General features: G+C 38.7%; 2 long non-coding RNA genes across 3 annotated transcripts in view; one reads left to right on the plus strand and one right to left on the minus strand.

The window, feature by feature from the left end:
- Window positions 1-26915, plus strand: part of LOC135423040 (uncharacterized) — a 76984-nt gene that overhangs the window by 40222 nt on the left and 9847 nt on the right. Inside the window, exons 4-7 of the long non-coding RNA XR_010434686.1 lie at window positions 1810-1912; window positions 6768-6831; window positions 23576-23682; window positions 24968-25028. This is a non-coding gene — a long non-coding RNA (uncharacterized LOC135423040). The remainder of the gene's footprint in view (window positions 1-1809; window positions 1913-6767; window positions 6832-23575; window positions 23683-24967; window positions 25029-26915) is intronic.
- Window positions 9629-21008, minus strand: LOC135423041 (uncharacterized). Of its 2 annotated transcripts, none has more exons than XR_010434687.1 (3): window positions 20002-21008; window positions 14104-16156; window positions 9629-9925 (listed from the first exon to the last, which is right to left on the minus strand). It is a non-coding gene; the product is annotated as an uncharacterized LOC135423041 (long non-coding RNA). The 2 variants fall into 2 exon arrangements; XR_010434688.1 differs by having other exon boundaries at window positions 14104-14213; window positions 20002-20996.

The raw sequence follows: 26915 nt of genomic DNA on the forward strand, positions 1-26915 counted from the left end.
TCCCCACAGCAAGGTTGTGTCACTTGTGCCGATTTGTTTACTGCTAATGACCACACCCGAGAGCATGGAAAAGGTTTCCAAACACTAACGTGAAGGGAATTGGTTTGATAGACAAACATTTGCAAACCTTTACATTTTATTTTTAGAATTCGCTGCTTTCCTACTTTGTGTTTTAGTTGCACTCAAGAATATTAAATACAGGAAAAAATGGTTGCTACTCTTTTTTTTATTCTTTATCTCTTCACCTAGTTTTCCCCTCATAGTTTTTAAACTAAGAGAGACCCCAATTAAAACTATGAGTTTTGTTTCTGTTTGTTTGTCTTCACTGGTTTTTTTTGGGCCTAACCCATTCCCTTAGTGTGCAGTAAGGCTCTATCTCTTTCTGAGGAACAGGTCTCCATATTAAAAATAGTAATAGTTTGCACTTGCTTAGCCACTTTAATATTAAACTTTGCAGTACTTTATAGGTACCAGTTAATTAAGTTCTGTAGAACTGCTGTTACAGCATAGGCAGGGCTGGGTAAATTGATAAACAGAGTGGAAGTGTTGTTTCCCTAAATTCATAATGGGATGAAGTCAGCTCTGTGATGTTTTGTTTAGCCCCTTTATAGAGGTTTGAGCAGTTTCAAATTCTCCTGTTCAGTGTTCCATTTTTCTAGCATGTATAAGAGAGGATTGCAGTGCACCTCATAAAGGTGATCATTGCCTTGGTGAGAGACTCAGTTAAAACCACTGTATTTCCCTTACCTCTTCTTAACTGGTCCCTTTGACTTTCTGGGCCCTCAGAATAACTCATAATTTCTCTACCTTTCTCAGTATTATTAATTCAGTTGAAGGAAGATATGATAATGGTAAGGGTAGGTTTTCTTCCTCAGAATTCTTCTTTAACGTGTTATCTTTAAATGATATCTGGGCAATGTGAAAAGCCCATCAGAACCCATCAGAAAAGTGCCAAAAAAATCAACTTACCTTCTATTTTATGAAACGTGCTTCAATAGCGCTCTTTGGGGGTGTGTTTAGGATACTGTGTCATATTCACTGAAAATTAAAAGGAACAAAGGCATATAAATGTTTTAGGTCAGTGAATTAAGGTCAAATTGTGCTTTTCATTAAATATGTATCAATATTTTCTAAGATGTCAGAGGGAAAGGGTCTTGTTCACTGAGAGACCAAAATGAAACACAGTTACCATCTCCATTCTCATTGCAGGGTTTATAATTCATGCTTTGTTGAAGTTAGAGTTTGCTTAAAAATTAAAATTACAAAATATTTGAAGATGTTGCTTAGAAAAACTGCCTTCTTGATGTTCTCCATGTGCACTGTTTTAATCTCCAGGTTGGGAATAGATCTGAAGATAACTTTAGCTGCCATCAGCAGCTAAAGATTTGCATTAGGACAAGAACATACCCTGGAATTTTCAAGAGAATTCAATTTTAGATTCAATTTCTATTTCAGAAACTAACATTAATCAATTCTACCCTATTAAAATTCAGGTCAGAAAATAAAATGAGGCCTGACAAAAAAATGGCAATTCCTGAATCAAGCTCACCTCCCAAGTTCTCCCTGAACTTTGAGGTTTATTTATTCCAAATATGTGTTTCATAGTTTAAAACTCTAAGATGTGGAGGCAGTTTTGAAATTTGCTCTCTGCCAGGCCCCAGGACATGTGAGTTGTTTCATTGCTCTACTCAGTTCTAGGCCCTACCAAGCACATCCTCAGGTGACCTTGTTGGTTCTGGTAAAACTGAATAGGATGAACAGAGTGTGGCTGCAAGTGTTACACATTTTACTTTTATTTTCAAATGACAGGCAGGCTTTCTGAAGCCAAATCCTGCTGAAAGAAATAACATTACTGGAGCTACTGGATGAGGAGGAAAAGTTGGCAAAAACACAATAAAAGTTTGTTTACATGGTAAGTAAAACATCAGTATAATGCAATCTGAAACAACAATGAGATAGTTGAGCTTTGGTTAAAAAATTTGTATCAGCTCTGTTTGGATCCATAAATAAAGTCTAGATCCAGTGGAACTGGATGAGCCACTGCTAAAGATGATATTTGAATAAGTATCCCTCTATTTAAATGTCTGCAATTTGATTAATCTAAGCACATGTCACAGATACAAACTGGAGGTTCCAGCCTGCTGGTTGTCAAACACCTGGTAATTCTAGAGCCAATCTCGGATATGAACCAGAAAGGAAAAGGAGCCTTGGGATATCTCAGGTGTCAGTTTTTGGTTCATACTGGATCTAAAGCTGGATGGATTTGTGGTTTGTAATTAAATGAAAATAATTTCAGTCCTTCACTATGACTGATTTTTAAGCTCCTTTTGGGAGAGAACAGTCTTCCCTTCTGTCTTCGTGGCATTGTTTACTTCAACGGGACTCTGCTTCAGCCTAAAAGGCACAGTCATGATAGAAATTTCTGTGGTGGTTTTGGTGGAGATTATTCATAATGCATGTGTTTCAGAACTGTTAAGAATTGAAATAACTAAATTAATAATAATAGCCTTTTACCCTCTACAGGACATATAAAAAATCCTAAGTAGTCTTTTGCATGAATCTTTCCTGATAAAACAATAGCAGATAGTCTTGTGATTAATTTTGAAAAAATCAGTTGACTGAATACTTAAAAGCAGATATCTACAAATAGAGCCACTTTCTTAATAGTTTCCTCATACTTGCTAAGCTATGTATTCTTTTTTCCCCTTTTTTTTCTTTTTTTTTTTTTTTAAACTTTTTGGAGTACTCTAGTCACATTAGTGACAAAACAGACATCAGGCAACTAGCAGCTCTCCATTAGAGTCACATCTGGTAGTTCTGAGTGACACTCAGGAGCACTGATTAACCCCAGAATAACATGCCAGGAATGTAACAGGAGACACCACTTCTGCCTGATACCAATCAATCCCTCACTCCCTGCGAGTCCAAATGCACATTCACAGCAGAATGAGTTTGACCCCCACTCTTATCAGAATAATAGCAAGAAACTATTGCCAGACTTCTGGCTGGGAAAAATAAAGTACAAGCCAAATGCCAGGGAGTGAACTGGCAGATGGGGATCCATGTTGTTAAATGGCACCGTGGCATATGACCGCAGGAGCCAGGCAGCTCCCCAGATTGCAGGAGCTGGGTTCAGTCCCAGCATTGCCAGCACTTGGGCTGAAACATGGAAAATACTATAGCAGAGTGCTGCTGCAGCGTGCTGCAGGTTCAGTGCTTTAAAGATCTCTTCTGTCAATACAAGAGATAAAATAAGGTAATGCTTGGAGCAGGAAGCAAGGGGCTTGGAAAGGGAGAGCTGTGTTTGGGCCTAGGTTGAGTGAGGTGGTGAAGCGTGTCTGGGGTCTGCTGCTGCTGGTTTGGTTGACTCAGAAATACATCCAAGTTGCTTTATGTGGAACATGCTTATGTGCTCTGAATCAGTCTCTTTAACCTTGTGATTTCAGTATTTCAGCTCCCAAACTGTCTTAATTTAATGCAGGTCAGATTCCACCTTGCTAGCCAGTTATTCCCAAGGGAATACTCCTACTCCTGCAGCTTGAGGCACCTCTGGATTTGGTTGCAGTTTCTTTGCATGTGGTGTATTGCCAGCCACCATGGTGTGATGTTGGGATAACCCGAGTATGTCACATGGAGTTGGGAGTAAAAGGACAATTTTACAAACCTCTTACAAAGTGCATCAGTAAATATAAAATTCTGTGTCTCCAGTACATTTTCTCTATTCCACATGGCCTCTAGCCCAGGCCCTGGCAACCAGAGCCCAAAATCTAACAAATGTTTGAACAGCATTTGTCAGAGAGAACATACAAGGAAAGACCACCTTCAGGATTCCAAAAACTTGATCTTTATATCATTTGAATCCCTACTGCTCTAATTTGTTTTTAGGTTTTTTGTATACCAAAGAGGAGGATTTTCTATCTTGTTTGAGACAGCTATATGCCTCAGCTATATTTTAAGAGATACACTGCACAGTAACTCTTACAAACTTTTCTACTACAGCCTGTTAAAGCTATTGCAGAAAAATAATGCTGTACCACAGCCACCAGTTCTGCCTATATGTTTGCTAGGCTTGTGTACATCAGAGGCAACTCAAAGCAGGGATGGTTTGAATGGGAATAACAACTGAGAACAGAGCAGGCTTTTACACTGGAAAGAATCAGTCTATCTACAAAATAAAATATCCATTACATATAATTATTTCCTGAAACAAAAAATTGATTTGGTATCTAAGTGTAGAGCTTGCATAGTATTTCACAAGAAATGACTGTGCAATAATCTTTTTTAAAGAAGATGGCTTTCTGAAAGCAAGCCATATGCATAATGTCCCCTAATAAGAGATGAATCTGATTGAAAATAACTGTGCAGATAATCTCATTCCATTTTTAAAAGCACTAAGCTCTGTGTGATTGGCACAATTGCATTAATAATTTATAGCCATTGGGAATTGTTGGTTTCTGCCTTTTTTCGGAGTGTGAATCACGAATGATTGCTCATTTTAACAATATTGAAAAAGATTGGAGAAGTAAAGCTGAAGGGAGGAAATGTGCTGACAGAATGTGCAATAATTGTGTTGGCCAGCCTGGCTCCTGGAGCTGGCTATCAAACATGCTTCTGCTGCTCAGCAAGCGAGAATCCTCATGTGAGCAAAACATTGTCTCTGCAAACAGTCACCAGTGGCTGCTATTGTTTGAGAACGATGAAAACTCCCTATATTGTTTATATTTTAGATGTGCCATAAAATAAATTCCAAAATGTGCAACTAGGCTTTATTTGGTTTGTTGCAATGTCAAAAAGCTTTAACACTTAAGCTGTCACTGCTGTTCCTGACAGAGCAAAGTAGGACAATCAAAAATGATGCATGAAAGGAGCTCTCTGTGCTTGACTTGTCTGTTTTTAGCATGCACTGGTTAGTACATATTTGTTTATTGAACTTGTTTCTTTGGGGATTGGATACAGCCTGTTTTGTAGAAGGATTGGGCCTTTAATACAAGATCAGTTACTATTCTTACCTTTTGAGACATATGCTCAATACACTTCTTCAAGTTTGAAAGTGTATGTATTTCTTTATTGCATTATTTACTATTTAGCTCTTTAATGGTAAAATGCAAGTCATGGATTGGGAAATTCATCTTTCCATCCATACAGACACAGAACAAAGATACCCAGACTTTGAGAGGAACAGTTGGTGGCTTCTGAGCTATAAAAACAAATTCAGTCAGTGTTCATAAACCTTTGCAAACATATAGCATTTCTGTACAAGAACCAGTTTTAATTTTTTTCACACGTCTCCATTTGTGTAACAAAACTGTATTAGTAGCATTTACTGTGCCTCTTTCAAACTACAATTTTCGAAAGCCTTACTCTGAGCGATGAGATTGTGTCTAAGCAAGATGTTCTGTTTAACATCCCCTTTCTGAAGCTCAGAAGGGGCTGTCCTGGCCCCTGTCATGTGGGGAGTGCTGGGCTACACTTGTGATTGTTGCGACAATATTACTTAAAAGCTGCAGCAAGTCAAGAGGGTGATACAATTTACATGACTTCAGGGTTGCGAAATCCTGATGGGATCCTCTGCCAGCCCCTCTCCAGCTGGCTGGAAGCACTTCTGAAGATAAATGCTACAATTTTCAAAGGAGCTTAAGGGAGTAGGTGCCTGATCTCCTTGGATTCCTCAGAAAATCCCATTTTTTCAGGTTTTGTAGCATTAAAATATAATGTGTTGGTTTTTTTCTTTTTCAGAATAAGGGAAGACTTTGTTTACTGAAAATAAACTTCAAAAGCACATAGTGTTTTAAGTGGGGTTTTTTTCCCTTGTTCTTAATTGCTATGCATTTTACAGTTCCTTAGTAAGTATAACTTTTGATTTGAAGAAGCATGCATGGAGGCACTCAGTGAATAGATTGAAAAGATAATCCTATTATGTTCAATCTGACTGCAGGAGTTACTGTAATTTTATTTTTTGTGAGGGGAGGTGTAAGGCTTTTCTATGCATGTGTGGATATCTGAGTGTAAAGAAACATGCAGTAATTAGATAAAGTCAGCAATAATAAGAAACTGGAGCTTCCTATTAATCATTTCTTGAGCTATTTTTGGTGTGATTATTTGTGAGAAAATTAGGAAGATCTGAACCTTGAAAGCTTAGCAAACTACAGACCTATTCCCTCTACAAAACAGATAGCAAAGCGGTACAAATATATACTTCTAAGAAAATTACTATGGAGAACTGTCATTCTTGCCACAGGGGAAGTGATTATGATGTGATAAATCTTAATTCCCACTGGATCTGTTAGACTTATTCTATAGTTCCTGGGAATTTTTCCTAGCAGCAATGGCTATTTCTGGCCTTCACTTTCTTCAGTCAAAGATTGTCTCATCTGATCTGCTGTCTGGACTCACTTTGCCGTTGTATGTTTATTTAGCATATTTTACTATCCATTTTTAAAACAAAAGTGAAAACCAGATCCCAGAAGTATCTGTGGAAAATGAACGAGCAGGCTTATGATTGCTGATGGTGAATGTTACCTCATTTTCACATTAGTTCTGTTGAATAAATCTCAATGTGGAGGCATAAAATACTACTTAGCATTTTGAATCTGTTCTGTGGGGATGAGTTATAGACCATTAGCCAGTTGTAAATTTTAATTATTTTTTTTTCCTGAGTGATGTATCAGGAAAACATCCCACATTGTAAAAAGTAAGAAGTGCGTATAGTTATGAAAATTCTTCCACATTTTAAGAATTTTTCAGCTATTCTTATTTTTTTCTTCTAGTGTCCAATGATTTAATCCAGATTGAGAAGATCACAATGGCTTTTGCTGCCATGTTGGATGCAATGTAAGTTGTGTAAAGGCAAATGTCAGATTTATCTGTAAAGCAAGATATTAAACAGCCTAGGAAAATGACAAGAATTTGTCCACAAATCTGAACACAACGTTTATCAACTGTAGCGTATTTTGTGTTACATTTTTGTTTGTTTTGGTGTAATTTTCCTTTCTTTGCCCAGGGTACGTATTTCCAGACATCACCAAACTCCTTAGTGTAGTTACTGACGTGCTTTTTGTTATCCAGAAGTGTAAACCTAAAAGACAAGAACAATCAAGGAACAGCAAAACATATTTGCTCTAAGTGATAGACAAGGAGAATGATGGTTCATAATAAGAACTGTGAGTGTTGATTTTGCAAAAGGAATGGGAACAATTGATTAAGCTGCTGCACTTTTGAAACAAAAAAGATGTACCAAGTGTAAGGTGTCTAATTCTGGATGCTGCCTCCAAACAATTTCTGTACTTTAAACTGGAAACAGGATCATATATCCCACACTGAGTTAACAAGCCTTTACTGTAGGTGTTTGCATTATTACTGTTACATTCTAGGCAAGGGATTATATTGAGTGTAAAACCTTTTTTACACTTCGCAGATTACATTTTTAGTGGCAGGTCATGGACAAATTAATCACCTCTTCAGAGAGTGTTCATTAAAAATTGTCTTTTTCAGTCCTTCTCTAAGGCTTTTCAAGTTTGTGTAAACAATGGTTCCAGCTCCCACCCTGCTCCTGAGCTGCCATGGAGTAACACCTTCCCCCAGCGAGGCGGTGCCCGTGTTTGTGCTGTGCACTGGGAGTTGGCACAACACTGTGGGCTCTGTACCAGCCTCAGCTGCTTCAAGGGGGGGGAAATGACTAGAAAGCACTTAGGAACTTTAAAGCAATTAGTCCGTCAACCCATCCTCTTACTTTCAAAAAATGAGAGCTTTAGATCACTCATATATAAGGCTGTATGTGGACCATGCTAAAGGTCTGTTACCTGTATTCCCTGTGCTCATCAGTTTTGAACCCTTTCTTCCTTTTACCTTCACAATTTCTTGCAGCCAAAAGATCCACAGTTTATTTGTGTGTTGCTTGAAGAAGAAATTCTTTTTTTTTTGTTAAATAATCTGCTTCATAATTTTAATGGCTGTATTCTACTTCTCATAGGGCATGAAATGGGGAATTCTTGCATTTCTCAGTGTGAAAGGACATTAGATCTGACATGAGAGGAGCTTCTTCAAGGGCTGTAATCTCTCTCCTGAGTGAATTGGCCTCCTGAGTTCAGGGGAACCCCAGTGTCTGGAGCTCTGAGCACCTGCCATGGCCCTGCCACCTCTCTGCAGGGCAGGAGCTGAACCTCATCAAAACTCTCTGTTAACAAGAGTGTAGCAAAAGTATATCACAAAATGCCATCCAGATGAGATTATTTAGCATTACAAGCCCTTGTGCAGCTTTAAGGAGAATCACTTACTTGCTAAATAGAGTGCAACAGCTCCTTGGGAGCCATTCCAGTCGATCAGGTAAATCTGTAATTAGTATCCAGTAGATCTGAAGCGTGGTGCTGTCATTATGTTGACACAGACACACACATTAGGAAACATCACAGCCTGGGCACAGCAGGCCGTTCACAGACTCTAATAACTCAGACATTTTAGGTTTTTTAAAGCCTAGTAATTTTGGTTTCATAGTTAAAATATAAAATCATAATTGCAACAACATTTTTAATTTTCAGGCAGGCATAAAACAGATGAGACAGCTGTAATTTTTTTCTGTGATTTCTGTGTTTTGAAAATAGTCTGTTTGATTTTTTTTAAATTTTGTTTGTTTTTTTAAGCATGTAGATTGTGTGGTGACATAAAATGCTAGGAATAGAAAAAAAGAAGTAAAGACTGTCAGCAGTTTTTGTGAAAATAAATTAAGTTTGGATTTAGTGCAGCTGAGTGGAATCCCACTTCAGTTTGTTTGAATTTCAGAATTTGGTTCTTTAAATGGCAGAGGTTCATGCCCTTTACTGGTAAATGGAGGTCCTATATTTTGGCATAAAGGTTTCAAATACATAGTCATGACTAAAATAGAAGGGAAAAAATGATGTGTCAACTTGTATCTACTATACTTCCATCATCTTCAATAAAAATTAAGATAAGTACACAATAAAAATGTAATTCAGGCATAGAACAGCGTGAAGTTTCTATGGACAGGAGCAGATGCACAAATCAGTTACTTTGATTAACCTCCCCAACTGATTAAAAATTATATTGCATTTGCAGGTCATTCAGTCTTCTTTTGCCCAGTCACTTAGACCTTCAGTGTTAACTAGGCATTCCTTTTCCATGTGCTGCCCAGAGGGTTGGGATATGGGCAGCAAAGCTCAGAGCTCTGATGGTGTGCTGTCTGCTGCTTAGAAAATGGATCCTGTCTGCAGCTCAAATACAGGAAAATGGGTCTCTTGTCATTTTTTTTCCATGGCCTCAATATACCACTGGCAGTGTAAGCTTAAAACAGACTTCTTAATGGGCCAGCATCAATAATAAACTATTCTCATCTGTGTGACATGTTTGAAAGGAACAATGTGAACAAAGAGTGAATATTACATGGAGTATTCCAGTCTGATACATTTTCAAGGAGAACTACAAAAGCTGTGAACCACTGCATGCGTAACAGGGTTGATTGTTTTTCCTTTAAAATCACATTTAAAGAGAAAATTTTTCTTAAAAATAAGCCAAATTGGACATGCTGGTGTGCCAGGCCTGAGTAAAAGTAGAAATGCAAGTGCTCATTGAACAAGACAGCACGACCAGGCTTGTGACTGATCCAATAGACTGAAACTGAGGAAAACCTGATGCTTATTTATTTTTGAGTTTATTTGTGGGGTGGGGAGTAGCACAGGCAAGAGTATAACTCTTGACTGTAATTATGAAATATTTTGAGACAAATGGAAACTGTATGTTTGTCTGACATACACATGGTTGGTCTTTTCAGGAAAAAAAAGTAAAATTCAAACTAAATTACTTCCCCAGCTCTGAATTTGAGGGCATCCTCTACATTCAGTCTCTAGCATTTTCACCAGTGTGTTGCATTCTTGGGGGAAAAAAGGAATAACCTCTTCTTGTCCTCATCCCACATCTGTAATAGTATTTAAAAAAAGAAAAAAAGGGAAAAATCCTAAGGTTCTTCCTTATGCAGTATGTGTACATCAGCTAGGACAGGTGAGCTCTGCCCTCCTTGGGACTGAGGGCTCTGCCTGTATAAAACTGGGAGGTAACTGGGATTCTTTCTAAGCTCTTGGTGTTGGCCCTGAATGGGATCAGTAGGTTAATTTATCACCCACAGTCTTGCCAGATCGATGTTTATTCAACTACTTTAATTTTCATCACAGACTCAACTTTGTGCTAAAGGAAAGTCTGACAGAAATAAACTTTGTTGAACCGTATCAGGCACAAATATAGAGTGTAATTACAGTGAGCAAACAATGGATGAGACAAACAAACCAGAGTTCAGGATATTCACAACCTTCACAGAGAATGAAAATACATTGCATTTTGTAAACATGTTGCCTGGTAACACTGGGGTTAAGACCTCATCCAATATTTTAGGAGCATGTTTAAGATGGAAACTTCATGTTATTTGAATCATTCAGCCTCTATCAACAGGCTGTCTGTAGAACACCTCCTGTTTTCATTTGAGAAACTGCAAATGATAACAATAATGTTCCAAATCTGCTAAGGACTTAAAAGTTATATCAGTGATATTCACAATTTAGTAAGCAACCTTGGGCTGCAGTACTGTCCTTTAAAACTAGTCAGACTGATAGTCTAATTCACAAACTATTTTGTCACTATAAAAATTAAAGTACAACAATCAAAATTGCAGTAAAATCTGAAAACAGTTTAGTGAGTGGCTGATCTGTAATTACTGCTCCAACTCCACTGAGATTTCCAAACATTCTCTTGTTTTTATGATACTTTTGCCTTCTCCCTGCCTTCAAATCGTGTCCCTCAGCTTGTGACAACTTCTAATAAACATCCAGGATTTTTTTTCACAGGTACAATAAAAGTAGTCAGTATTATCATATTATTAAACTGTTATGCACAGCAGCATATTCTGTAGCCCACCTCAGGCCATACAGCTTTCCTACAAAATAAAGGTCAAGAAAGCTGAAAAACTACAGAAAACCCAGGGAAATTACATATCATAACACCAGCTCAAGAAAGTTCAATCTTAATTCAGGAAAGCTCCACCTGTCAGAAAAACTTTTAACTATCACTCTTCATATATACGTTTTCTTTTCTCAGATATTCTTCTTGTTCTGGTCTGAAAATCTTGTGCATTTGTCATCACTCTTTTGTGCATGACTTTTATTTTCACTGTCTGAAAAATAAGTTTTGTCCTTCTATTTCTCCCCGTGAAATAGGGATTTTTAAGACAACTGGCACTTTAGTGCATCAGCAATAAATAAAGCTTCAAGTCAGGACAAAAAGGAAGTATTGCCAGACCATTTTCCACTTTCTAACATACTAAAAGATTTTATGTATTCTTGAGTTTCACTTTTTCCACTTTCATATTTATGAGAACCAGGCAAGAGATCCAGGGATAATGTAATGAATCTGTTAATCAGAAAGCAGATTTGCTCATCTTAAAATCTCTCCAAGATAGAAAGCCAGTTCAAAAAAACTCAATTTTATTTTAGTTTACTTTTCATGTCACTGTTTTTGCTTTTTATTCCCCCTCTGCCTAATTATCTGGAATTACAGAGGGATTGGTCAATTTTCTGTTGAAGGAAAACCAAATGATGTGAAGTCAGAGCGTTTTCTTAGTTTAAACTCTTTCAGTTTTAGTGTGCACAAGCAGAAGTACTTATAAATAGCCTGCAGTCAATCTTGTTTTTAAATATACCAGCCCAGACATCAGCAGTACTTTTCTAGAAGGCACTGTGTCGTCAGAGTTTGCTATAGTTACAGAGTCACACTTGCTTATTGCAAGGGCATCATGGAATTATCAACCCCTCTTTCTGCAGAGGTAAGCTCTGGCTTTATCAGATGGTCATTAATGCCTTTTCTCAGTGCTGTAGATTCACCTGGATCAAGAATCATGGTCCAGGTCAGGTGTGTAAATCAGAGTTTGTCCTATGAACTTCACCCTTGCTGCGTTTCTCCCTTAGGACAGATGATGCTCCCCTGGTAGTGTTCCACAAGATAAGGTTATTTGGGTTGAAGGGTTGTGTTTTGATTATATAAATGGTTGATGCTGGGATTGCACCTATGGAAGCCCCAGCAACTGGGGAAAATATGCCCTGGAGTAAGTGGGTCACCTTGCCCTTATAGCTGTGTCTTGTGGAGCAGGAGACGTGCATTCTGTCATCTGCTTTGGCAGCCTACAATTCTGTTGCAGGGAACTGCTTTTTTTTCCCTCCCCCCATCAGACTTATTGTTTTCTGGAATGAAGATTATGGTGATTTGGATTCAGTCTCCTGGGGAAGGGCAGGGGAGGGGCTGGATTAGGTCTAGAGGGTGGCAGGTTCAACAAAGACTGGTCATGTAGGAGTAATAGAGAAACAGATGATAGGAGAGCAGGAATGGATATCATTGGCATAATTAGAGGAATTCCAGGCTCATGGGAATTACTGGTGAATATATTCTGGAGAACAGAACATTGAACAATTAGTGCTTGAAGCTGAAGGCATTACAAAACACCAGATTAGCCGATCCGGGCTCTGCTCATGTAATTGTTTTGCACGTTAACTTCCAGAGGTACAGACAGATCCATGTTACAAAGGCTCCTGAGATTTTGCAAGTGTGAAAAGCTACTTAGGAGGCTAATGAGAGAGGTTTGATTTTCATTTCCCAAAGCTAAATACGGGAACATACTTCTGAACAGGGATTTCACTGAGTTTTATTTATTTCACAAAAGATCCTTCATGGCCGCTTGAACCTTGTTGTTACCACTTGGACTTGATGTTTATTGAATAACTATTCTTTCATAAAATCTTCCACTGAATTATTACTGAAATGTCTGTTCAAGTTTTTATTCTGTGGAACTAATTCAAGATTATAATTCCAGTAGAATTAGAAGAGGGATATACTTGACCCCCCGTGACCAACATTTCTGCCTCTGTTTCTAGTATTTAAGCTATTCTGTATAGGAACCCTGAATTGTGGTTGAAAGTTATTTATTAGACCCTTTCCTTGGAGAGCTGTTTCAGAGAACAAAGATGTGAACAGACTGGTAAAGGAATTTTTCAACCTTTGCTTTCAATTGATCAAGCTTGAATTCATTGCTACTTTTTTTTTTTCTCTCATTTCTTCAAAATCACTCTGTACTCAAAGAACAGTTTATAAACTGAATACTAATAAGGGGTGTCCCCTCAGCTCTGAACCAAAGTTACATGTGGTGACCTCACAAACACCTTCAGATGTGGAACACCCCAGTGGGACAGAATGCCTTGTGCAAATAGATTGGGTACTTTGCAAATAAATTGGGTACTTTGCTGACAGGCCCTTTAACACCTGGTAGAAACAGAGCCTAAGGATGGATTGGTAGCATAGCTCACCTTCAGAGAGAGAGTTATTTGCCTTCATTACCTTACTATATTTTTTTAAATATTATATAGTGCTTTAAATGTACTACTTTTGATAGATTTGGACTAGGATTATTTTTATATGCATCCCAAAGGGGAAAAGATTCTTATTTGATTTTTGAGATAGTTGTGGAAAACTACTGCTGCTGTTATTCCAAAGGGATATGCAACTCATCTTGTTGGAGGCCTTTCCCTGAAATACTATCTAGCCACAGAACTGGGAAGAATTCCTTGTGGCTGGCAGATACTGAGAGAAAACTGCAAGTTATTTACCTGGCTTAATCCTAAAACTAGCTGGATAACAAGAAACTGAGGCAAACATAACTTTCACTCAACATCTGCAGTACTGGGTCCTTTTTGACCCCCAGTACAAGAGAGATTGAGATACTGGAGCCAGTCTGGCTGAGAAACATGATTAAAAAATAAAAAGAATGACAAAACAAAAGAAAGGAATCTGTTTACTCTTTGGGAAAAAAATCACACATAGTAATTTTGACTTGAGTTGTCAGTTATTGTTTGCAGATAATAAAGGCTCTTTAGAAGCTTCATACAAAGCAAGACAGATGAAAGTATATTATTTTTGCCTTGATAAGAGACACCAACTGTTACAAAAGTTTTAATGTCCTTTAAATATTGTAACATGCAGGGGGAAAAAAATCAGAACAAGCTAATAAAAATATTTAGAAATGTGTTCCTCAGGACAAATTAGTGTTTTCAAAAGCCTTACCTCAGTGATTCCTACAGAGGGGCACAGCTGTTCACAAGATGTTGGCCCTGATTTTGTCTTTTGCTGTTTCTGTGACTGCCTAAGCTGTTCAGTGACAAGATCCTGGAGATCTGTAAAAATATTTAGAAACAAGGAAGGTATTATACAGCTACACACACTGCTAGGGCTATGTTTGAGGAAGAAAGAGCTCCTGACAGAGACAGGAGATCTGAGGCACCATGAGGAGAGAGGAGTGCAGAGGATAAGCACCAGATGTCAGACAGTGGCACATAGGCTGGAGGAAAAAGTACTTGTAGACATTGGAGCTTTCATGGAGTTGAGTCCTGGTTTCCTCACATACCAGTGTAGAGGTACAAGAGCACAGCAATAACGTAGTTACAGTGGGTTTATGTCATTATTTTTGAGTTAGCTCCTTGCAAACAGCTGTAGAACTGTAAAGATTTATGTCCATCTGTTCTGTAGCTGGATGTAAGGCACTAACTCACGAGGTCAAATCCTCTTTGTCTGCCTTATTCCCACACTTTCAGGTTCTGTAGCCTGAGTTTAATAAGTGATAATAACAGACATTTGATCACTCCCTGTACTCCAGCTGCTTTAACACAGCTGTACTATTAACACAGTAAGTGCATAACCTGAACAGTTATATGTTGGTGACCTTGCCAGTAAAATAGTTGCTGATTTTTTTAGCTCATTCCATGGCAGGGTGCTGGGAATTGCAGTGGAAGGCTCCAATAATTTTCCAGGGAAAGAAGTATTTTCATCTTTTTCCCATTAATTTACCTTTTATTCACCTGCTGGACTCTCATGTAAATACAGGGAAGGAAGTTGCAGATATGCATTTGAAAGGAGTTTTGTCAGATTTGTTATTGAAGATCCATAACTGAAACTGTAAGGTTGCACAGTTTCATGTGATAAATGCCATTTAAATACAATGAGGAAAATATTATATTGCTTTTGTGGGTTTGTATCTGGTGAATATACATTCCAAATATACATTTGAAAAGAAGGGCTTCCAAGCAGACTTGTATTAAAGGTAAAGAATAAAAAAGCCATCCAGACCAGTGGAGTGATTCAGTAATTCTGAGAGAACTGGAAAATAAAATAGCATCTAGTAATGATTCCTAATAGACATTGGGACGAAATCTTGAATTTCACTTTTTTCATACTGAGTAATAAAAAGCAAGATATAATAGGTGATCCTCCCAAATTTGCTGCATTTGTTCCTCCTGAAGTGAGTGCACAGAAGAAAGGTGAAATAGTTCTTTCTTATAGTGCAAATGCACAATATGAGGAAAAAATCAGATTAAAAAAATATCAAATTTTCTTTTCCAGGGTAAAACTCTTTGAAGTATCCTTCAAATACTTGTCCAATTTCAGTGCTGCCCTGGTTCCTGCCTATGGCTCTTTCAATATATTCATACTTCCATGCAGGTCGTGTTTCACTCCTAATCTATCAGAGCTGGGGGACAGAGGGGAGAGGAATAATGGTGTAAATTGCACATCATATACTGTAGCTCTTTCATCTCCAATCGTCTTTCATCTTTTCTCAGTTTCAAGCCTCTTGTCACATAGGTTATATCAGCCTGCACTAATAGGCTGTACTTACCCAAGCTATAGAAATGTGTAGAATATTTTACCTTATATGTACCTGTCAAACTACTTTTCTAGAAGAAATTTCCTTAAAAAGAGAATGTACTGTGCCCCTCCTTTCTTTCCAGTTGCTAGAAAAGCTCATTCCTTATATGCTGTGAGGAAGGCTGCTGTCAGAAGGTACAGAACAATCCCATTACCTGCCTCTTGGTTCCCTGATCCTTTTCTGGAGTGTCAAGACTTTTTAATATGTTATTTAGGTCTGAGTTTACCTGCTTTTGAACTCAAGCTTTGTTAAGCAACATGTATGTCCTGGCTCAGGCTCTATCTCCCATTTGCTGTTCTGATCTTGGGCTGTTGTGTAACAACTGCAGTAGAGGGGGACAGAAGGAGGTTTGAAGCACAACCTTCTTGAATGACTTCATGACTTGAAGTGTGTGTTTATCTTTGTTTTGTCCTCGGCCTGTAGGGAGTAGAAGACATTTTTGGAGACTTTTTCTGTTCTCTCTGTTATGTTCTCTAGGGGGTGGAAACGGAAGAAGAGATGACAACAATGTCACACACTTAAATACATGTGAGTAATGGCACAAGCACTTGTTAAGTCAGATGTTTCTTTGAAACATCAAAAATTATTAAATTTTCATGGGAAGCTTGAAACATTGTGTATTAAAGCACAGTCACCATGTTTTACATTTTTAATAGCAGCCCTTGACTTCCCTTTCTGAGACCATCATGGAAACATCACATGCCAATGAATAAAGCTTTATTAAAATTATTGTACAAAAATGGAATTGGGGTTTAACCCTCTGACGTTAAACATTGCATAGATGTCAAAACACTGGGTAATTTTATACAGTCTGTTTAACAAGGCATCAGTATTTGAGTGGCAACCTTAACTTTCCACTACCCTCAATGAAACTAAGGGCTTGGAAGTGCATTTTGAATAAAGGGCCAAAACAACCTGTCTTCTGAACCATGGCTTTGGCTCCAGGAATCTGCAAATCTGTGCTGAGCTGTCTCTGAGCTTCCTGTAGAAATCCACACTTGGGCTATGTATGTAAACAAAGGGGCAAGGCCAGCAGCTCTTAGTGGCATAATCCACACACACCAGGGACATGAATGCCAGGTCAGACATCACTTTTTTTTTCTGTCAGACTGTGTTACTGTGTAGTAACAACTCGCAGCATAATAGTGCCAACTGAGGCTAAAAACTGCTCCACAGTCTGGAGCGGCTGCTGCACAGGATTATGTGTCCTGATTACATGAGCACATATCAGTTCCAACAATCAGCCAGAAAACAGCACCAATCAAATGATCTAAACTTCCCAGGTGTAAATGCATGACACCTCCTAGCATTGTGTTCCAGTTGTATAAGCTGGACAGGACAGCAGATCAAACAGTGCAATTCGTTTGGATTACCTTGGTTCTGCTTCATACCCCTCTGGGCAGATTCGTGTATGCACATCAAAAATATTTTTAAAGTCTTAATTATTTAAATTTAAAGTATCAATAAATATTTAAGCATGATTATTTCTAAAGATTTCATAATCTTGATTTGTTGATGCAGTTGCATTTCCATTTATGTAAAACAATAACAATGACAGAAAACAACAACAAAGAAAACTGAGACAGTCTACTCCTGGCACCCTTGGGGCCAATATTTCTTTGTTCCATGGTATAATACTAAGAAGCACAAGTAATTTTTTCAAAATCTGTCCTACTGTAATGTCATGTACACTGTAGCAAAGACATCTAGTCATCAGAGAAGTTGCTGTACTCAGCCATAGCTTGAAACTCTTATTAATTGCCACAATAATACATTTGCACACGCAAAATACGTAATTAAAGCTCTCATAGTTCTTAAAGCCTAATCAGTACTCACTGAGACTAGCTATGTTTTTTAGAAGCTGAGCTGAATATTTAGTTGAACTATAAAACGCTAGGTTACTGTATGGGACAGACAGGTTCCCTCTGTGAAGTTTCCTCCTCTCCTCTAACTATGCCAGAGAACATCAAGACATGCTCCACAGAGAAGAGGGGGAGTGCATCTCTGGCAGCTTCTCTGGTTTCAGTGCTGATTTCTTGTGCTCTGGCTAACATGAGACAGATGGGTTCCTCAAACCCCTGTGTGAGGTTGTAACAAAGACATTGTTCATCTGTAAGAGATTAATGAGAGCCTTCATTTGCCAGAGCCCTCCTACAAGCACCTCACGCTTCCTGATGTCTCATATTTCCTGTGGTGACTGGACTGAAAGCATTTCCAAGGCAGTGCCACACTGGAACCTTGGTCACCTCGTCGGCAGCTCCACTTGTGTTGATACACAAGGACAGTCTTAGGCCACCTGCATTCCCTTGATCAGTGCCTGCCCAGTCCCCACAGAGTGCCAAAGAGCCTGCTGAGCTGCCAGCTTGCTCTGACTTGTTTTTCCTTTGCTGTGCAAACAATCAGAATGCCTGCAGGTAATTCCTGTCATTCAGCCAGTACTGTTAGACAGGGGCATTACTTTCCATTTGGTGACTTTACAGGTCTGCAAAGCACATTGGACATTTATGATGTCACATAAGAATTCTTTTACTTGGTACAAACATATTGCCTAGAGAAGAAATGTGCTACTGAGGAAAAGAAAAAGCCTTTCATCTTGTAAAACTTACCTAAATCTTATTTATAATTAGCAGAGAAACAAACTTCTATGCAAGCAAGGCTCTCCCTTTTACTTATGTTATTTAATTCTGAATTAAAAAAATATATAAGTCATCAGAATAACCTATTAGCAAAATCATAGTTATAATACAGGTTAGAAGTGGTACTTAGTACAAAATATATGGCACAATGCATGGTGTAAGAAATAACTTCCTTTTAAGATATCCACAGTAGATTTGAGTGGTAGGTTGAATGTAGAGCACCATGAGCAATTCAAGTTTGTTGTGAGAGTTATGTATTTTAACTTCTTTGATAGCTGTTGGTCTGTGCTAAGACAAAGAAATATGCCATGAAGTCATGAATGGTTTTATTAAAGCATTTTCAGACAATATAATATAATATAATATCTGGATTGATACTCAAATATTCTGTTCAGGTTTTGTTTTCAGTTTGTAGTTGGTTGCAAACATTGTTTGCCTTAGATGTAGGTATGTATAATAGTATTAACTGTGTAGTATAATATCATGCTGACAGATTATATGTTAAGTGCTTTAATTTGGGTCAGTACATCAGAAAGCAAGATTTGCCTTTGATTAAAATTTTGTGGGCTTATAACACACAAACACCCCCCACCACACACCTTCATTTGTTCTGAAGTATCTGTTTGTTAAACCCTCTAAATAGACAGACAGATCATTACCTTACATTTGGTTCTCCTAAATATATCCCCATATATTTAGAAAATGAGTGTTGTATCAAAAGGACCTAAATTCACATTACTTATTCCCTACATAGGGAAGATCTACATTTAAAACACCAGACTTTCTAGTTAATGCATTTAAGTGGCTGCATTACTAGCAGCTCTGGTAGAACAGAACCTCAGATATGTTTTCTCCCAAGCAGTGCTCACTGCATACCCGTGTAGCCTTGGACTCACTTCTAAAGGAAACTTAAAATATAGAAACTTTCTTCTTTTCTTTCATGCTTAGTATTATCGTGGGATACTAATGAAAGGCCTGAAGCTAATTTTAAGGAAGCATAAGCTGTTGTTCATTTTCAAATATATCTTCTTTTCTTTGGAATTGTCATTATTCACATTGTGCTTCATATTGTCAGCAGATAAACAACTTGATTGTGCCAATCCCTTAACTCCATCAATACCAATGTTATTATCAGCAGACACATTAGGTTTCTTTCTGTTCATTCTGCTAAGGGATTTCCTCCTTTCTTCCCCTGACTTTCCTCTTAAGACAGAGGACAGCACTGGGGAATTAGGAGAAGTTTTATCTTTAGTAGGTACTCCATGTGAAATTTGTTCCTTAGTCCTAACAGTCCTTCAGGTAAAAGCAAAAGAAGCCATCCTAAGCAAACTAAGCCTGTGAGAGCAGCAAAGAATTAAACCCGATTTCTGTTGTAACACGTTGACATCTCTGGGAAACAGGTACATGGGACATTAGCATCCCACAAGTTGGCTCACAGTATGTATTAGTTGTCAAAAAGTATTATATATTTTACTAAAATGCTTGTTCATTTTGGAAGTAATTTCTTTGAAACATGATCGTGCTGTATGGTCGTCAAAAATCCAGCCTTGTAGAGCAAAAACCCAGAATGAGGGACACAAGTTTCAGCTGTGTTTGAAGCAGTTTCTGCCTTCCCATCCCTCTCACCTGAACACAATCAGCATCGTCAAGGCCGAGTTCTGCTGTTCTGCAGCCCCATAAATCAGCTGCTCCTCTCTCTAGAGTGATATGTCTTTGATGGAAGGGCAAAGAAGGGCCTAGATGAGTTGTGAAAATAGTTTGCTCTTCAGAAATGTGACAAAAGAGAGTTTTTACTATTACTGCTTCAGATAAGCAAGGAACTTGATTTTGGCTCCCTTTTTCCAGATCAGTGCTCTCCTGAGCACAATAGGGCACAGACTGCAACCACGGGTTTTTTAAAACCAAAGCAAGCCTTTAAATTCTTTCAAGTTTGGCCTTGCAAACTTCAAGTGGAAGCAGATGTTGCCTTTCAGTAGCACATAAACTATAGACTCTCACAAAAGGTAAGTTTTTCAGGAGGTTATTCTGAATGTTTCTGTTCATGCTGCCTTTAGGCTGTTCTTTGATCATAAAAGTTAAGGATATTGTCGTGAGGCCTGTGACTCCCTGTGCCTTTCACAAAGGTTTCCAAACCCAATTCAGAACTATGTATTTAGAAGCTCGGAAAGTTCAACTGTTAAAATTCCTAAATCCACTCCCTTTCTTTTTTTCTTTTTTTCCCCTAAAGTGAAGCTTTTTGTACAAATAGTGAGGCCTTGATTTAATCTGAGTGTTAAAGAAGCCCTCTAGCAGCTGCAGCTGAGGGGGATGATGATGATGGGGCTGATGAGGAGCAGGTGTGGAAGGAGGGACTGTTCTGTGAGGGGGCACCTGTGGGCAGTTGAGGTGAGGCAGTTGAGGTGAGGCGGCAGGGAAGTGAGGTGGTCTGAGGCTGTGGGGCAGGTCGGCCCAGAAAAGAAGGAGCCTGTCTCAGGAAAGTTTTAAAAGACAATACTGATCCTCTGTGAGGGGCTCTTCTGCTGCTGGACTGCAGTGCCTGGTCGTGCACAGTGTGAGGGGGTGCAGCTGCTTTTGTTGGTGAGTGGCTTTAAAAACATTTAAAAGGACTGGGGTGCTGCTGGAGAGTCACAACTGAGGCTTGGGGAAACAAGTAGAAGGACTGCTTGATGTTTTCCAAGGGCATGAGGAGAGGGGAAAGCCCTTCTTTAGGTGTCAGTGTGAGCACAGGAGGTGTTTGTGACCTCAGATGGCTGTCGAGGCAGCGTGAGGAGAGTGACTGGGGCAGGTGCACGTTTAGTTTGAGTTTAAAAGCAAATAGCTCAGAACATCAGCATGGAATTCTAGTGCCTTGTCTTACCTTTGTTTTGCTGAGGAGAATTACAGTTCTTATCCATGGGATAGATGTTAGATTGAGTTTAAAGCTGAATTTTAGATGATCCTTTGGAAGGCTGACTAACTTCCAAACTTTTCTGTAGGAAACTGTAGGATCTTTAGTTTAGCTGAAGGGTTAAATCCTTTGTGTGCTGTAATTTTACTTTTTGAAAGCAAGGGTGGGAAACTCCATGATAAGAGGAGGAAAACTTGGAGCTAATGGGAACTAATGGAGCAGTGGTGTGAGAGGGTTTTGCAGATGGTTGTGGGAATGGACAGAGCTCTTTTGGGTCTGACTGCAGCCAGCAAGAGGCTTTTCTGCCTGGTTGAAGTTCTCATGGCATGGATAAAGTATAAGCTACCAAGCTGTTCATTACAATGTGATTGTAAATAAGGCTCCAGTGATGAAGACAGTTAAATGCAGTTAAATGGTGTAGCATTAGAGTTGGAGGAAAAAATGCTGTGTTAAGCTAGTTCCTTGATGGGATAAGAGACATATCCAGGATAAAGAATTACTTAACTAATGCTCAAGTTGAGAATTGGGTGACTCAATAGACAGTCATTGTGCTAGATCACTGCCACCTGTACTGAAAGTCATCTAAGTAAAGGAATTGATTTTTTTGTGATTATCTCTTTACACTTTTTCCCCCTTGGACTGTGAGGGAAGGTAACAGGAGAAACTGGAATATATGCCCTTATTCATCAGGTACTGAAAGCACTGTTCTGATCCTGCAGGCAGCATCTTGACAAAACTGGGGACTCTGGGAAGCAAAATTTCTGCATTTTAAGTGGCAAACTAAATGGATCAGGTGCCATTACCATTTCCATCTGCCTTTTCGTTCTGTCTCACTGATGGGTAGATGTCAAAGGTGGATGTTGGGGATCTTCAGGAATTAGACACTCAGATGTGTCTAGGGCAGATAAAGGGACTAGTCCTGTGCTTGATTTATTTATGAACTGAATGTGAGGCTCTACTAGGACAGAAAAAGAAAAGTGAGAAAAAAGGTCTCTGGCATTAACTCATACTGGGTTTGTGTGGGTAAAGTACAGCTGAAGATGCTGTGATGTGCCTAAAACTCCTCTGAAGAGGAGTGAAGAACACAGCTGTTGGTCTGAACTCAAATTGTACTTCTTTAGCTCTTCCCCACCCCTAACATGTCTGGGAGGGAGGGGTGACGTCCAATGTACTTAGTACAATGTACTGTGAGCATAATATGAATGCTCTCAGTGGTCTTATGGAAAAGCCTGTTTCTCTCCAGTTATTAGGGATGCAGTTTTCCTCACATTGGCTACCTTTACATGGTGAAGTGAATTTCCACTGTAGTGACAAAAAGGCTAATGCAACCCATGTATAAATGCTATAAAATGCTAAGCAGGCATGAAAAGACTATGCAGCCTCTGCATTTGGCAGGGATATAATTGCTATTGGAGTATCAGCAGTGTTTGCTGTTCTAGTAGGAGGCCAAAAGCTGGAGGCTTTAGAGGAGCTCTTTTTTTCCTGACTGAAAATATAGAAAACACCTCCCAAGGACAAGAAGCTCACTCTAGTAGTGTATCAAAGCAAAGGCTAAAGAACAATGTGATTGGTCTATAAATACATTCAACCAGTTCACTAATTTGATAGAGAATTAATCAGTCAATTCAACAGACAAAATACAAGAAAAAAAAATTATAGTCTAACAGGAACCACCTTGCACATAGTTAGAAATATGTACTTAATAATGTATGTAAATTAATTGCTCTTGGAAGAACTTACCTTGGGTGATAATTATGTTATTGAAACATCTTTTAATCCACTTAGAATGCTTTTCAGGATTATATGCTGTAGTCCGAGTAGAGATACCATATGTGAAGCAGTAATATAATGCAATCTCATTGCCTCTAAATACGTGGGCTATTGGGCTAAAAGACTATAAAGGTACCTCTGATCTGGAAAAAAAAAAAAGAAAAAGGAATTATTGTAACAAATTTGCTTAATTGAGCTACAAATGTGACTGCATATTGCATGAAGTAGTAGAAAACTGCCTTCTTAAAGGTGAAGGAAGTCTGTATGATCCACTACTCTGCTTAATTGATTAGCCAGCACCAAAGCATTGCCTGAATGAGGGAGGAGAGGAAGTATATTTTTGCACTGACAGATCCCTACTTTTGAATCCCTTGGATCAAAAATTTATCTATAATTAGCAAAAGACATCCATATGGTGACTTTTCCAGTCCCAGATGGGTAGCTGTCATTTTGCACATGATCTTTGCTTCTCTTTTGAAGTAGAAATGAGTAATCTTGGAGATATTAATCTGACTTTAACTATATTTATCCTTCTATCAACAGTGATGACACACTTTGGTTTCTTTCCTGGTGTACACAGTGTGTGCTGCGGTGCAGAGGATTCCAGCTGCCATAATTTTCAGTGGAAAGAATAATGATCACAGGGAACTGTAAGTAAGTTATTATGGAATATTTGTATATTTAAATAGAAACCCCCAAATTTTCAAGAGTGATGATACAAAGATATGCCAGACTTGAATCTCTGCTGTGGGGATGATAGAAGGTGTTCTGCAAGTGCTTGAATCGGCTCCCCTTTTCAGGGATGTGTTACCTGGCACAGCAGCAGCTGGACACCTGCTCCTGCCTGCCAGGGGACTGCCAGGAATAGTTGTGCCAGAGCAAACAAAACAAGTTAAAATAATTTACCGTGCCAGAAAAGATGTTTAGGTATCTGACTTACCTTTTTCTCTTAACTCCTGCAGTACTAATCCTTAGCATGGATCTTTCTACCCTTGCCAATATAGCTTATGTGGTTCCATAACTTGTGTGTTTAGACTTCCATTTTATTTTTTGTGGGTGGCAGGGATTGGAAAGTAATTGTGTGTGTAAGGGGAAGGTATTTGGTAGCAAGTGCTATGTCTGTGCATGACTTTGCCCCCTCATTTTTACAAAAAATAATCTGGGCTGTTTGTGCTCAGATATCCCTATAGAGAGGCTACAGTCTCTGTAAGTGGTACAATACCTTGACATTCCTCTTAGTAAGTGTTCTTCTTAAAATTCAATCTTATTTTGGATGGGAAAAAAATGTTACAGTACAGTTACAGTACAGATTTTTGCTACCACAGGCAGTGTCAGAGGAAAGAGGCCAGATCCAATCAAATGAAGTAAATGGAATTACCCTGAATTTACTCCTGTATAAGTGAGAGCTTGTTTCAAGCCCCAAGCTACATGAAAATGATTGCTGTTCTCTTTGCTAGCATTGCCCATATGAAAGCTGACATAAATACAACCTAGAGTGAACTTATTTAGCAAGTGATAGGGTACATTTTTTCCACTGTGATTGAAAGGCCTTAAGAATGCAAGTCTTGGATGCACGAAGGTATAAAGGTGCCTGAGTTGAAGATCAATAGGAATTAAATGCTTAAGTGACTCAGGCCTATGCCTCTGAAAATATTCAAGCACTTTTAGCAACTCTGTGATCATAGTTCCTTCTTTTCAGTGCTGTTCTTGTGATAAAATTTGGTTGGGTTTCTGACCTCCCCCCCATGGAAGAGCACTTAAAACATGCAGTGTGAGGCTCAGCAGGTTAAGATTTTATATCTGCTAAATTTTCAGTTTGGGCTTTTGAATTTGAGGGGTTTTGTGGGTTGTCTCAAATGACTTTTCTTCAGTCAGAGCCTAACAAGTACCAGTGGGGAAAAGCTTCCTAGGTTACAGATACCTTTTCATTTGCAGTTTCTGCAGGAGATTTGCTGCCACACTGAATTGGCAAGAATCTTGCAGGAAAATACACAAGGTAACAAAGAACACTTAATCACACACAGCACACTATGAAACAATATTTTCTTCCTCGTTGAACAGCAGTAGACACCATGTCCAAGTCTTTGTCAGTCCAAATGAGTCAAGATAAGGAAATTCTGCTGCTATGTTTTAGGACTTATTAGAAGTGATTGATGCTTAATAAGGCTTAAAATTTGTGCACACACTCCTATGGGTTGGGTTTTTTCCCTCAGTTTCAATAAGTACAGTCAAGAATCAAAATTCATATGAAATAAAAGGTTCATGAGTCCCCAAAATTTAGGTAATATCACCTAATTGTGTTTTGCTTGAGTTCTCTTATTATTAATTACAGCTAGGAGAGCAAAAGGCTGACTTCATAAGGGTGAGAATGATGCTCAATTTATAAAGAGTTTTGGGGTGAGCAAAATAGCACTGAGCTCTAGCAGCTGCTTCATCTTGTGCCATCTTTAATGTTTGATGCACTTTTGTTAGAAGCAGACCAAAATATATTACTGTGATATATATCTTCAAAAAACCCCAAAAAACTCCCAATCAGTCAGGTCAGTGGAACCAGAAAGTTTCTGCATAAAGAACTTGAAGGCACTCAGTGGGTGAAGCTCTATTGAGGTGCATTTTTTACTCTCTAGGAAAGAGTTACAAACAGTTTGCAGTATAATCACCAAAGTGAAGGGAACAGTCCTACCAACATGTGTGCAGATCTGGCACCCTCCAGAGAGGTTTAGAAATCTGATTCTTCCTGTTCTGTTCTCGTTCTATCTTAAATTACATGCTGTTTGTCAGAATCTGGGACAAACTTAGAGCTGAAGGCTCAAAAGGAAACTTGTATTTTTTGTTATTGTTAATGGGATATGCAGAGAGATTTTTATGTATAGCAAAGTCTGGAATGCCTTCTCAAAGCTTTGAATTCTGATTCTTTCCTGATGTGAACTTTGATCTGCTGTTTACAGGATGCAGATTTCCAAAGCCTTTAGCAAGTGTAAAGGTTCTGCTCCTAATACAGATGTACAGAAAACAGGGATGAGTCTGTGCAGAGAGAAATCATTTAGAATGTAACAGCAGGGAGCCTTGGGAAGTTCTGCCCTGTGTTATTGCACATGCTGCTTCCTCACAAGGCTGCAGGCAAATTAGAAACTGTGTGATCAAGAATAGCTTCACAGAAACCCAAAAGGAAAGGTACAATCAGTGTCAGTTAGTAACAAATTAATTATACAAAGACTAATGTTCAATTATTTTATTGTGTCTAATTTGTTTCACACACATTTGTCATCCATCTGCATTCTGAGCCTTCACTGCTGTTGGATTTATTACTGGCCCAAGGTCCAATCACATATTTCTCTGTTCTTCAGGATCACTTACACACAAGGAAGGCAAATGCTCAGAGACAGTTTTTAATAGTATTGGAGTGACATTTCCCTCCGTGCTTTGGCCATGCTCTTATTAGCCAGATCTATGTGCCCTTTAGGTGGGTTCTGAGGGGCTTATTTGGCAAAGTCTGTGGGTGGGAGCCTGGTTATGTGTAAAACCTGTTTGAGACTTGCCTGGTATTTAGGGAGGAAGCAAGTTAAGATATATCATCTTATGTTAGATATATTATCTTATATAATACCAGAAGGTGGATAAAATACCTTATGACAGTCCTCTAACAAAGCTTCTGTGCATCCGTAAATGGCAGGGGGAGATTTCTATAAAGCCTGTACCTCCTTTCCTACAGCCTGTACCTGGTTGCTCTTTGGTTCTGTTACACCCCCCCTTGCTGTGCATATGAGGTGGGATGATGAGAAATGACCAGGGCAGAGTCAAATGGTAGAAGTGATGCTGCTTCTGGGTACCAAGAGGACTCTGGTAACAAGGACGTCCTGCTCTGCAGGAATCTCTCCATATG

This window comes from Pseudopipra pipra, chromosome 16, assembly GCF_036250125.1.
Source record: "Pseudopipra pipra isolate bDixPip1 chromosome 16, bDixPip1.hap1, whole genome shotgun sequence".
Classification (NCBI taxonomy): domain Eukaryota; kingdom Metazoa; phylum Chordata; class Aves; order Passeriformes; family Pipridae; genus Pseudopipra; species Pseudopipra pipra.